Here is a 9480-nt window from a genome sequence, read left to right as displayed (position 1 = left end):
GAAAATCTAAATTCATTTATGTTTTAGCTATTCAAAGAAAGATCTAACATACACACAAGGACAATCAGCTAAAAGTTTATGAACTACACTTGCTACAGTGCTGAGTTGGAAGAGGTTACACACCTATGGGTCGGTAGCTCTGGGGAAGGGGGTAGTGTCTTCAATCATTCCTGCCTGTACAGGGGGCTGAGCCTTATTGTAGGGACATGGGTGATTCCATTTCTCACACTGTCCCTTCTTCGTTCTTCTACAAGTTAGGTGCTTAGAAGGCTCATCTACTAATATGTCCTCCAGGCATCCTTGCCTCTCTACAGGAGACAAGGCATCATCTGGCTTCCTCCTCTGCCCCCACCTCTAGGTATGGCTGCATCTAAGGTCAATATGGCCCAAGGGACATGACAGCACTCAAGTCTCTCTTCCCACCAGTCAAACTGTCCCTGGGCCAACCAGAGGTTAAAGTGCACAGAACAGGGTTCTGTCAGACCACACTGAAGCTGCCTCTGAATAGCAGATGTCTAGAGTCAGTTCCCTTCCCCATCACAGGAAGCAGAAGGAAGAAATATGCTCCCCAATGACAAGCACAGCCCTCTAACTACTTGTACCGCAGGCCAAGACAACCACAGCTCCAAAGAGGCTCCTGCAGATGCTTCCGGCTCCTGGCGGAAGGAAGCTGGGAGCCTGCACCGCTGGGCAAGACAGAGACCCACCCAGGGGTCCAGACACTGGGCAGGCTGGGTCAGAGAAACCCACAGACACCTGAAGTGGGGGAACAATAGAGGGTGGAGTCCAGGTCAGGGAGTTCAAGGCGGTGATACACAAATATGTTCTTCCAGGATCTTCCTGGTAGTGGTTGGAATTTGATCCACCCTTCTTCCTCCAGGAGTGTGTAAGGAAGAGAATTCAGAGCTGACTGCCATAATCCTTCGGAAAGAAAACTTTCTAAGTGTTCTCTGCCTCACTTAAAGGATCTGACACTATGTGGAAGGTGCTCCTGTGCATATTTGGGTCCCCTCGCAGGGAAAGCTTGGGAGCCTCTCAAATTTGCTTCCAACTTTGTTCTAGTGCCTCCAAGTACCCTCTGACAAGTACATGTGTATATAAAACTAGAGGCCCAGTGCACAAATTCATGCACCAGTGGGCTCCCTCGGCCTGGCCTGCGGGACCAGGCCGAAACCGGCTCTCTGACATCCCCCGAGGGGGTCCCAGTTTGCAAGAGGGCACAGGCCAGGCCGAGGGACCCCACCGGTGCATGATTGGGGCTGGGGAAGAGATGTGAGAGATTGGCAGGCCAGGGAGGGACCAAGGGAGGGCTCCATGGCATGTCCGGCCAGTCTCGCTCAGTCCCAATCGGCCAGACCCCAGCAGCAAGCTAATCTACCAGTCAGAGCATCTGCCCCCTGGTGGTCAGTGCCCATCATAGCGACTGATCAACCGGTCTATTGTCTGCCCCCTAGTGGTCAGTGCACGTCATAGCGAGCAGTTGAGCGGCCTTAGCATATCATTAGCATATTACGCTTTGATTGGTTAAACGGCTGACCAGTCGACCAAACACTTAGCATATTAGGCTTTTATTATATAGGATTGTCTTGATATAAAAACACCTTCAGTGCTTCTCCTCTTAGTCACTTCTTGTTCCCTCCCTTCTGTAGTCAGCCCCAGCTAAACATTTCTTTGAAGAGAGGGAAAGGGGCAGGTAACCCCTGGCTCTCAGAAGTGGAGAGGGGAAGGGGAAGTTAAGAGGAGATGAAGAGGACTAAAATTGCAGGCAGCAATTGTTACCTCAGTTTCCCCCAAACCCACTCAAACTTGGAAGAAACAGAACCCATACACAGAAAAAGTACAAAGGTGGGTTTGAGGTCAGGCAGTAGATAAAAAAGTTCCAGTTGCGCCCTAACTGGTTTGGCTCAGTGGATAGAGCGTCGGCCTGCGGACTGAAGGGTCCCAGGTTCGATTCCGGTCAAGGGCATGTACCTTGGTTGCGGGCACATCCCCAATAGGGGGTGTGCAGGAGGCATCTGATCAATGATTCTCTCTCATTGATGTTTCTAACTCTCTATCCCTCTCCCTTCCTCTCTGTAAAAATCAATAAACTATATTTAAAAAAAAAAAAAGTTCCAGTTGCTGCTCTTGCAATTATCCCTTCTCGGAGTGCTGGCTCCCTTTACCAGACAACTCGTCGCAGTTTCTTTCGCTATTGGCATCTATGACCTCCAGGCATCCAAGTGTCTTGTGTATCTTTCAACAGATCAAAAGGCAGAAAGAAAAATGTTCTTGGATCAACTCCTAGAAAACTCTGAAACCAGATTTTCCAGGGATCTTGCAGGCCAGTCAGTGCCTGTTATATTACACTGTGCCATCTTTCTTTTAAAACAATAAATGAAAAGATGAAAAATTCACAATTCCAGCAGCGTCGGTTTCTAAACTGTTGTGTTACCTACTTAAAAACGCCTGTGGGTTTTCATTATCTGCTCTACTTCCCTGGCCCCTGTCTTTCTTTCATGGAAAACAGAAAGCCTGAACTCTCCAACCACGGGGCAACGGCGCTGGTCAGGAACACTGTAAGGGGGACAGACATCAATTCCAATAGTAGTGGAACAGATGGACATTAACATTTAATTATTTTATTGTTAATTAGAAAGAGTTGTTTTTTTTAAAAAAAAAAAAAAAGGAAAGTATTTGTGTTTATAAAGAATATAAAATAACAGCTACATGGAAGATATTAACTGGTTTTTCAATATTTACAGATAGCTATAGGAGATAGCCAAATCATAAAGTTTCATTAGCACACAGCCACCCCACTCGTTTACATGGTTTCTGCGGCTGCTTTTGGGGTTACAGCAGCAGAGTTGAGTAGTTCTAACCGAGTCCCTCTGGCCCACAAAGCCTAAAGTATTTTCCATCTGGCCTTTTCAGATAAAACAATTGCCAACCCCTTCTATGCATACTAGGGTGGGAGAAAATGAGTTGAAATGGCATCAGGAAGAGTAAGGCCCATCTGTATCAACATCTCTGCCAGGGCACAGGGACCGGCCTTTAAACCTTTCCTAGAACTAGAGGGCCTTTGACCCCTTGCCCGCTACTAAATATTAACATGACTAATTTCAAGAATACCTGGGTAGGCTGAAACCGGTTTGGCTCAGTGGATAGAGCGTCGGCCTGCGGACTCAAGGGTCCCAGGTTCGATTCCGGTCAAGGGCATGTACCTCGGTTGCGGGCACATCCCCAGTAGGGAGTGTGCAGGGGGCAGCTGATCGATATTTCTAACTCTCTATCCCTCTATCTTCCTCTCTGTAAAAAATCAATAAAATATATTTTTTTAAAAAAAATAATACCTGGGTAGTTCAGGACTGGTGTAACAATTTAAAAGATTGAAAAGTATCTGCTGTTTCCCAGGTGATTCATGCTTATTGCAAAAAATAAATATCAGATAAAGAATATATTTTGCTTTTTACTTTAAAATTATAGAGCTTCCCAAATACTTTGGTCAACTGTTGCTCACCAAAAAGTAATGCTGTCCTTTGCAAGATGCCAACTGAACACAGAAAGAAGGATGGTTATGACTCACAAACTTGGGTTTCAATAGGAGCACTGGAAGGGGTGCGTTGGCCTTTATTAGATATGAAGAGAGTGCCCTCTGCTGCCCAGGAAGGCCACTTGAGCCTGAACTCAGTATTTTTCCTGATCAGGGCTCTCAGGTTGGGCAAGGATCAACAGAGCCTTGTGAAGAAATAAAGGAATATCAAACATTCACAATTCATGGCCCAAGGCATGATAGCAACTTTAAATCTCAGTACATGGTTTGTATAACATGTATGGTAGCAATGAACACCCACCAACATGAAATCACCATGTTTTTGCTTCTCTCCCTTAAGCCTGCCTCCCTACTAAAAATAAAAATAAAACTACGTACTGTCTTCTACAACCACTAATGGAACACAAATTCCTTTAACAATGAATAAAGAATTTAATTCCCCATTTTAGAAAGAATACTGGCCAAGGGTTTTGTTCACAATAGGTTGCCAATATTCCACGAATTTGATCCATAGAAACGGTAATTTCATGTGGTTCTACCTGAATATTATGAGCCCACCAACAATTGACAAAGATATAGAGCACAGCCTAAAGGTGTGAAGTTGGGGGCAGGCTTTCCTTTTTGACTGATGGACACAGTGACTGGAAGCTGAGGATACTGTATATAAGCTTTCTGGTCTCACATTTTCCTCTGAATTCCTCTGACCAATAAAAGTAGAAGGTGGGAATTTAAAGTATCTTCTTGTCATTTAGGTAACACTGTTCCATGTTTTAATAAATTGTAAAATAGTATTTGTTTTCTTTTTAACATAATCATCCTAATAGAAGAGATTCAGGAAAGAGGAGATTTTTAAATCATGATCTCACCATTGCCTCACTCTGACATTCTACTGAACAGGAATGTTTGCTAACAGGTGAAGTAAAAGGCCCATTGACTGTAACTGTGGGAACGCAATGGTTGACTGTGCTATGGAGACCAGTGGCAGTCAAGGATTGGGGCTGGGATAGACACAGACCTTGTCAAAGACCAAGTGCTAAGAGGGTAGGGACTGCTGATTTGAAAGTGGGAGACTGGAAAGCAGAACATTTAAAAGTTCTGAATGCTAAGCAAACTTACATGTAGACTTGTAATTCCTTAAAATGTCCATGATGATTTAAGGCAATAGATTAAAAACACAAAGAATCATGGTGTCTGATTTGAAAACACTGGTCAAATGCCCTCCTCCAGGACATAAACACTAAACACAGTAAAAGCCTGAATTATATTCTTAACCTATAACAGTGGTCGGCAAACTGCGGCTCGCGAGCCACATGCGGCTCTTTGGCCCCTTGAGTTTTTAGCAAAGGCCAGCTTAGGAGTACCCTAATTAAGTTATAACAATGTACCTACCTATATAGTTTAAGTTTAAAAAATTTGGCTCTCAAAAGAAATTTCAATCGTTGTACTGTTGATATTTGGCTCTGTTGACTAATGAGTTTGCCGACCACTGACCTATAACATCAAGCGCCAATCCCCAAGATGACAATGTGGACCTTAAGGATGGAAACTATGAGTTGAAGGGTTTCTCTTAAGTCTAAGTATAATTCTGTATAATCTTGGGGATTTTTAAATACAAAAGCAAGGAAAAACAAAATTCCACACCTATACAATATATTCAGTATAAGACCAAAACAGAAAGCCAATCTTCCAGCAGAGGGAGCAAGAGGTAAATAAATCCTTTTTTTTTTTTTTTTTTCAGTCAAAACATGGAAGCTTAACAGTTCAGAACCCAAATGGTTCATTTTATCTTCAATGTATTATTTCCTGAAGAGTAAATAAACTTGGTCACAGTAACACAGAGAATAAAATCCTCCGTCCCTTGACTCCAGGTCCTGTGTTCTTTCCCAGGGCAAAGCGGATATGAAGTGAATTTTTTATGTTCATTGCCCTACAGAAGCACGCATCAAATTCCTTATTTAGATTAAGAACCATGGCAAAGCACATTTTAACTGGTAGCAGACACCATAATAACAGGAAGGATTTTTAAGGAAAATACAAGACATCTTCCTCTTTAAAACAGATCCACTGGACCCCTCATTCATTCATTCATTCACTCACTTATCATAGTATCAACTGTGTACTATGATCATTAGACATATGTTAGACATTGTGTCCACACTTCACCTAAGATCCCTTTACACTCCTGTACTGAGGTTTGGATTATATGAGCCCCTTCTTCAGGTAGCCCATTTCCTGTGATACACTACTAGGCATTACTGTGCTGTTTCCTATGTGATTGCTGATGTTACACTTGTACAGTTGTATTTAGTGGGTAAGATGAACAGAGTATTTCCAAGTGAGCCTTCCAGACTCACTGCACTTTATACGCTTACTCACTCAGCACATATTGGTTGGCAAAGGTCCAGTGATCAAACTTCATGGTTCAGAAATTTGACTTTATCAGTCCACTCAAGGTTGATCAGGAGCTAAGGAAATGGAATCATATAAACCCCATTAACAAGAGACTCCTATTCATTTACAATGAAAGTGTCGTTGGTGGTGTTTTACCATTATCCAGTACACCTTTGTCTTGTGATTGATGTGCCTACAAACTAAACTGAGTATCAAAAATTGTTTGATAATCATGGAATAAACACAAAGGCTTGAGAGGCACTTTTCTAAGGAATTGGGAAGCTTCAAATAACAGTATTTTGTGGTAAGAATACTATCTCTGCCAGATGGCGTCTGTGGCACAATATTCATGCTGCCTGTTCCAGTCTCCACCTATACCGCCACCTGCACACCCTAAGCCAGCCTCTCTGGCTAGACTGTGAACCCTTGAGGAGAGAATAGGCTTACTCATATTTGTACCTAGATGATGCTAGGTTCTTGGAATTTCTAATGATCAGATGGGTGGGTGAAAGGACGGATTGGGTGGATGCATGAACGAAGGCAACTCAGTTACTCAGACTCTTACCAGAGTCCAAAGCTTCTCACTCTGAATCATTATTAGTTTGTTCTTTAGTTTAATTTTAATTTCCTTGCATTCAAAATTGTGTATGTTACCACCAACACTACTCTACCTTCTCAAATAACTGTAAAGAAAAATATGCATTTGAAAACATGTCTTATCATCTATTCTGTTCATTTAAAATCAGTATTTATAAAGTGTGGTCTTTATGTTTCTTTTCAAAAATATAGGCGATTACTTCATAGGCATAGGGGATTAGCTTCCCATGTTATATGGATTAAAAGCCAGAGTCCTTAAAGGACAATGCCATCAACACAACATTCCCATTTACCTCTGACCTCCTTTCCTACCGCTCTCCCTCCCACTGCTCAGCACCAGCTCTGGGCCCCCCACTGCTCACAGCTCCAGACCTTTGCATCTAGAAGGTTCTGCACCCCAGATTTCTACATCACTCTTCCCTCTCCACGAAACTTCTGGTTACCACTCAGATATTGCCCTCACAGTGAGGCCAATCCTAGTCACTCTATATACAAGTGCACCCTCCCTACCCCAACCCCAACCTCAGGCCCCTTCATTTGTCTCCGTTGTATAGATCATCCTCCAGCATGCTCTCTTTACTCAGCAGGTCTGAGGTGGAGCCCAGGATCTGCATCTCTAACCAGTTCCCAGGTGATGTCAATGCCGCTGGTCCACGGACCAAACTTTGAGTCCAAGGCATTAATGACAACTTGTACCCAGTAGATTCGCATTAAATTGAATAATCTTCTTAGGTCTCTAAGCTTTTCGTTAGTTCAAAGTATTTTGATTTTGGGCCTGAGTACTAAAACTACCAATATACTTTTATACTTCATTAAAATTTCTGACAAAATAGAAGCAAGTTAACATTTCAACTTTCACCCATATGAAACTTCCAACATAAAGTGGCCCAGCTGACTCCTTGGTGCGGCCCAGATGTCCCCATGCTCTGTTCAAACAGTGCAGATAATTGTAAACCTGGCGGAGATGGTTGGAAGGGTGGGGCTACTTATCCATGTTGATTTAGAAATGTGCTCTTTGTCCTGTGGTGAGTGGTGTTGTGTTGCGTAGTTATAGCATTTAGCCTTCATTGACATCTGGCTTTAGAACACCATTATCTAATGCATTATTGAGTCCTGCCCTACCCCTTCTTTCACCACCCCTGTCCCCCAAGGCCTGGGTTATCTCTTTTTAAAAGATTGTGGTGATGGGGAAGTGAAAGAGAGCATTAGCTCCTCCCAAAACCTACCTAATCCACTTACTCTCTTATAGCTGCAGATAAATAGCAAGTACACTCTTAGTGGAGGGGAAGACAAACTACAAAATTTGCAGGGCCCAGTGCAAAGTGAAAATGCAGGACCTCTTGCTCAGAATTATTAAGAATTTCAACATGACAGCAGAGCATTAAACCAAGTGCTAGGCCCTTCTAAGGTCATATGCTCATGAAACCAATCACGGGGGAGAGACTGACATAATGAAAACCCATGAATTAGGAAACTGACCAGACGACTTTTCCCTCTTTCTCCCTCTCAAAACAAATGTCAGAAAAGAATAGCTATGATGTGATGGTGGTAACATTCATTAGATTGTTGACTAATATATATATATATTATACACACACACACACACACATATATACATATGTGTGATATATCCCTGTCTTATCTTTGGCCTGCCTTTCCTTTCCTTTTTGCTAAAATATCTCAACTTTCTGATTAAGAAAAACCTAACTGCATGTCAATGAATCCAACCAGGGTGAAACTGAACTCTACCTTTGGTCTGATTATGATAAATGGCTTACCTAATCTATGATTTTAAAAAAAAATGTAACAGCACAAATATGATGGTAGGAGAGGGTGTGTAATCTCAAACAATAAGCTTCTCAAGTCATCAGGCAGCACATCTCAAACTTCAGTGACTCACTAAGGATCTTACCCTGAGCCTGAAGACCACACTTGAGAAGCTGAGTGCTAGAACTGCCCTATTCATTAAGGGAGCCACTAACCTCATGGACCTATTGAGCACCTGAAATGTGGCTTGTCCAAATGATGATGTGCTGTGGGAGATGGAAACTGCATTTCCAGAACAGACCAAAAAAAGATAAAATCTCATTAATAATTTTATATCGATTATATTTTTTGCATATATTGGCTAAGATGCAAAATGATGGAGACAAAATTATCACAACCATAGTGACAAAGCAGTTTAAGAATCATGCTTTTAACACGACAGTGTGACAGGCCAAAAAGATTGGTTTCCATTTTTACTCTTTGATTAACTGGACATTGCTTCTAGGATCAATTTTGCTGAAGTTTTTCCATTTTGACAATGTTAAGGCACTATGTCAGTGTAATCTGAGGGGGTGAGGGATCTGAATTAGAGGGTAAAAGCCTGAACTCTGGTTGAATGTTATACTTACTATGTTCAATAAACATAACTGATGATTGAACACATACCATAGTAAATGCTATGCTTTTAAAAAGCCACCAGGTAAACCTTTAATAAAGCCTCAGATGACTTAGGAACAAAACGAATACTGCAGTAGAAAATAAAATGAATTATTGGTCTAGATCAAATTGCCCAGAAACATCATGTGTCGACATTAATGTCAGTTCCTCAGAACCAATATATTGCTCCTTATTTACTCCAGGCTTCCAAAACCTAGAATCCTTCTGACAGCTCATTCCACAGAGATGCATTTATTTAGAAAAATGTGTGTGTAGCCACCAGCCTGTCCACTCTGTCAATGTAAGACTTGCCCATAAAATCCTGTTATATTTCGCTCTGGGCAGCAAATATTAAGTATCCCTAAACACATGTGTCAACACATAAGAAATTGCTCCAGGCTCTCTACCTTTTCATGGCTTAAAAAAGCAGAAAACACCAAAAAAAAGGGCCTTTGTGGAACTTGAGGCATCAGAAATATTAGTTGCGTTGGGTGAGTCAAAGAGTAGCAATTTATTCTTGATAAATATTAATAAAC

The sequence above is a fragment of the Eptesicus fuscus genome, chromosome 20 (assembly GCF_027574615.1).
Source record: "Eptesicus fuscus isolate TK198812 chromosome 20, DD_ASM_mEF_20220401, whole genome shotgun sequence".
Lineage (NCBI taxonomy): Eukaryota > Metazoa > Chordata > Mammalia > Chiroptera > Vespertilionidae > Eptesicus > Eptesicus fuscus.
Note: the sequence above shows the minus strand (reverse complement) of the source record.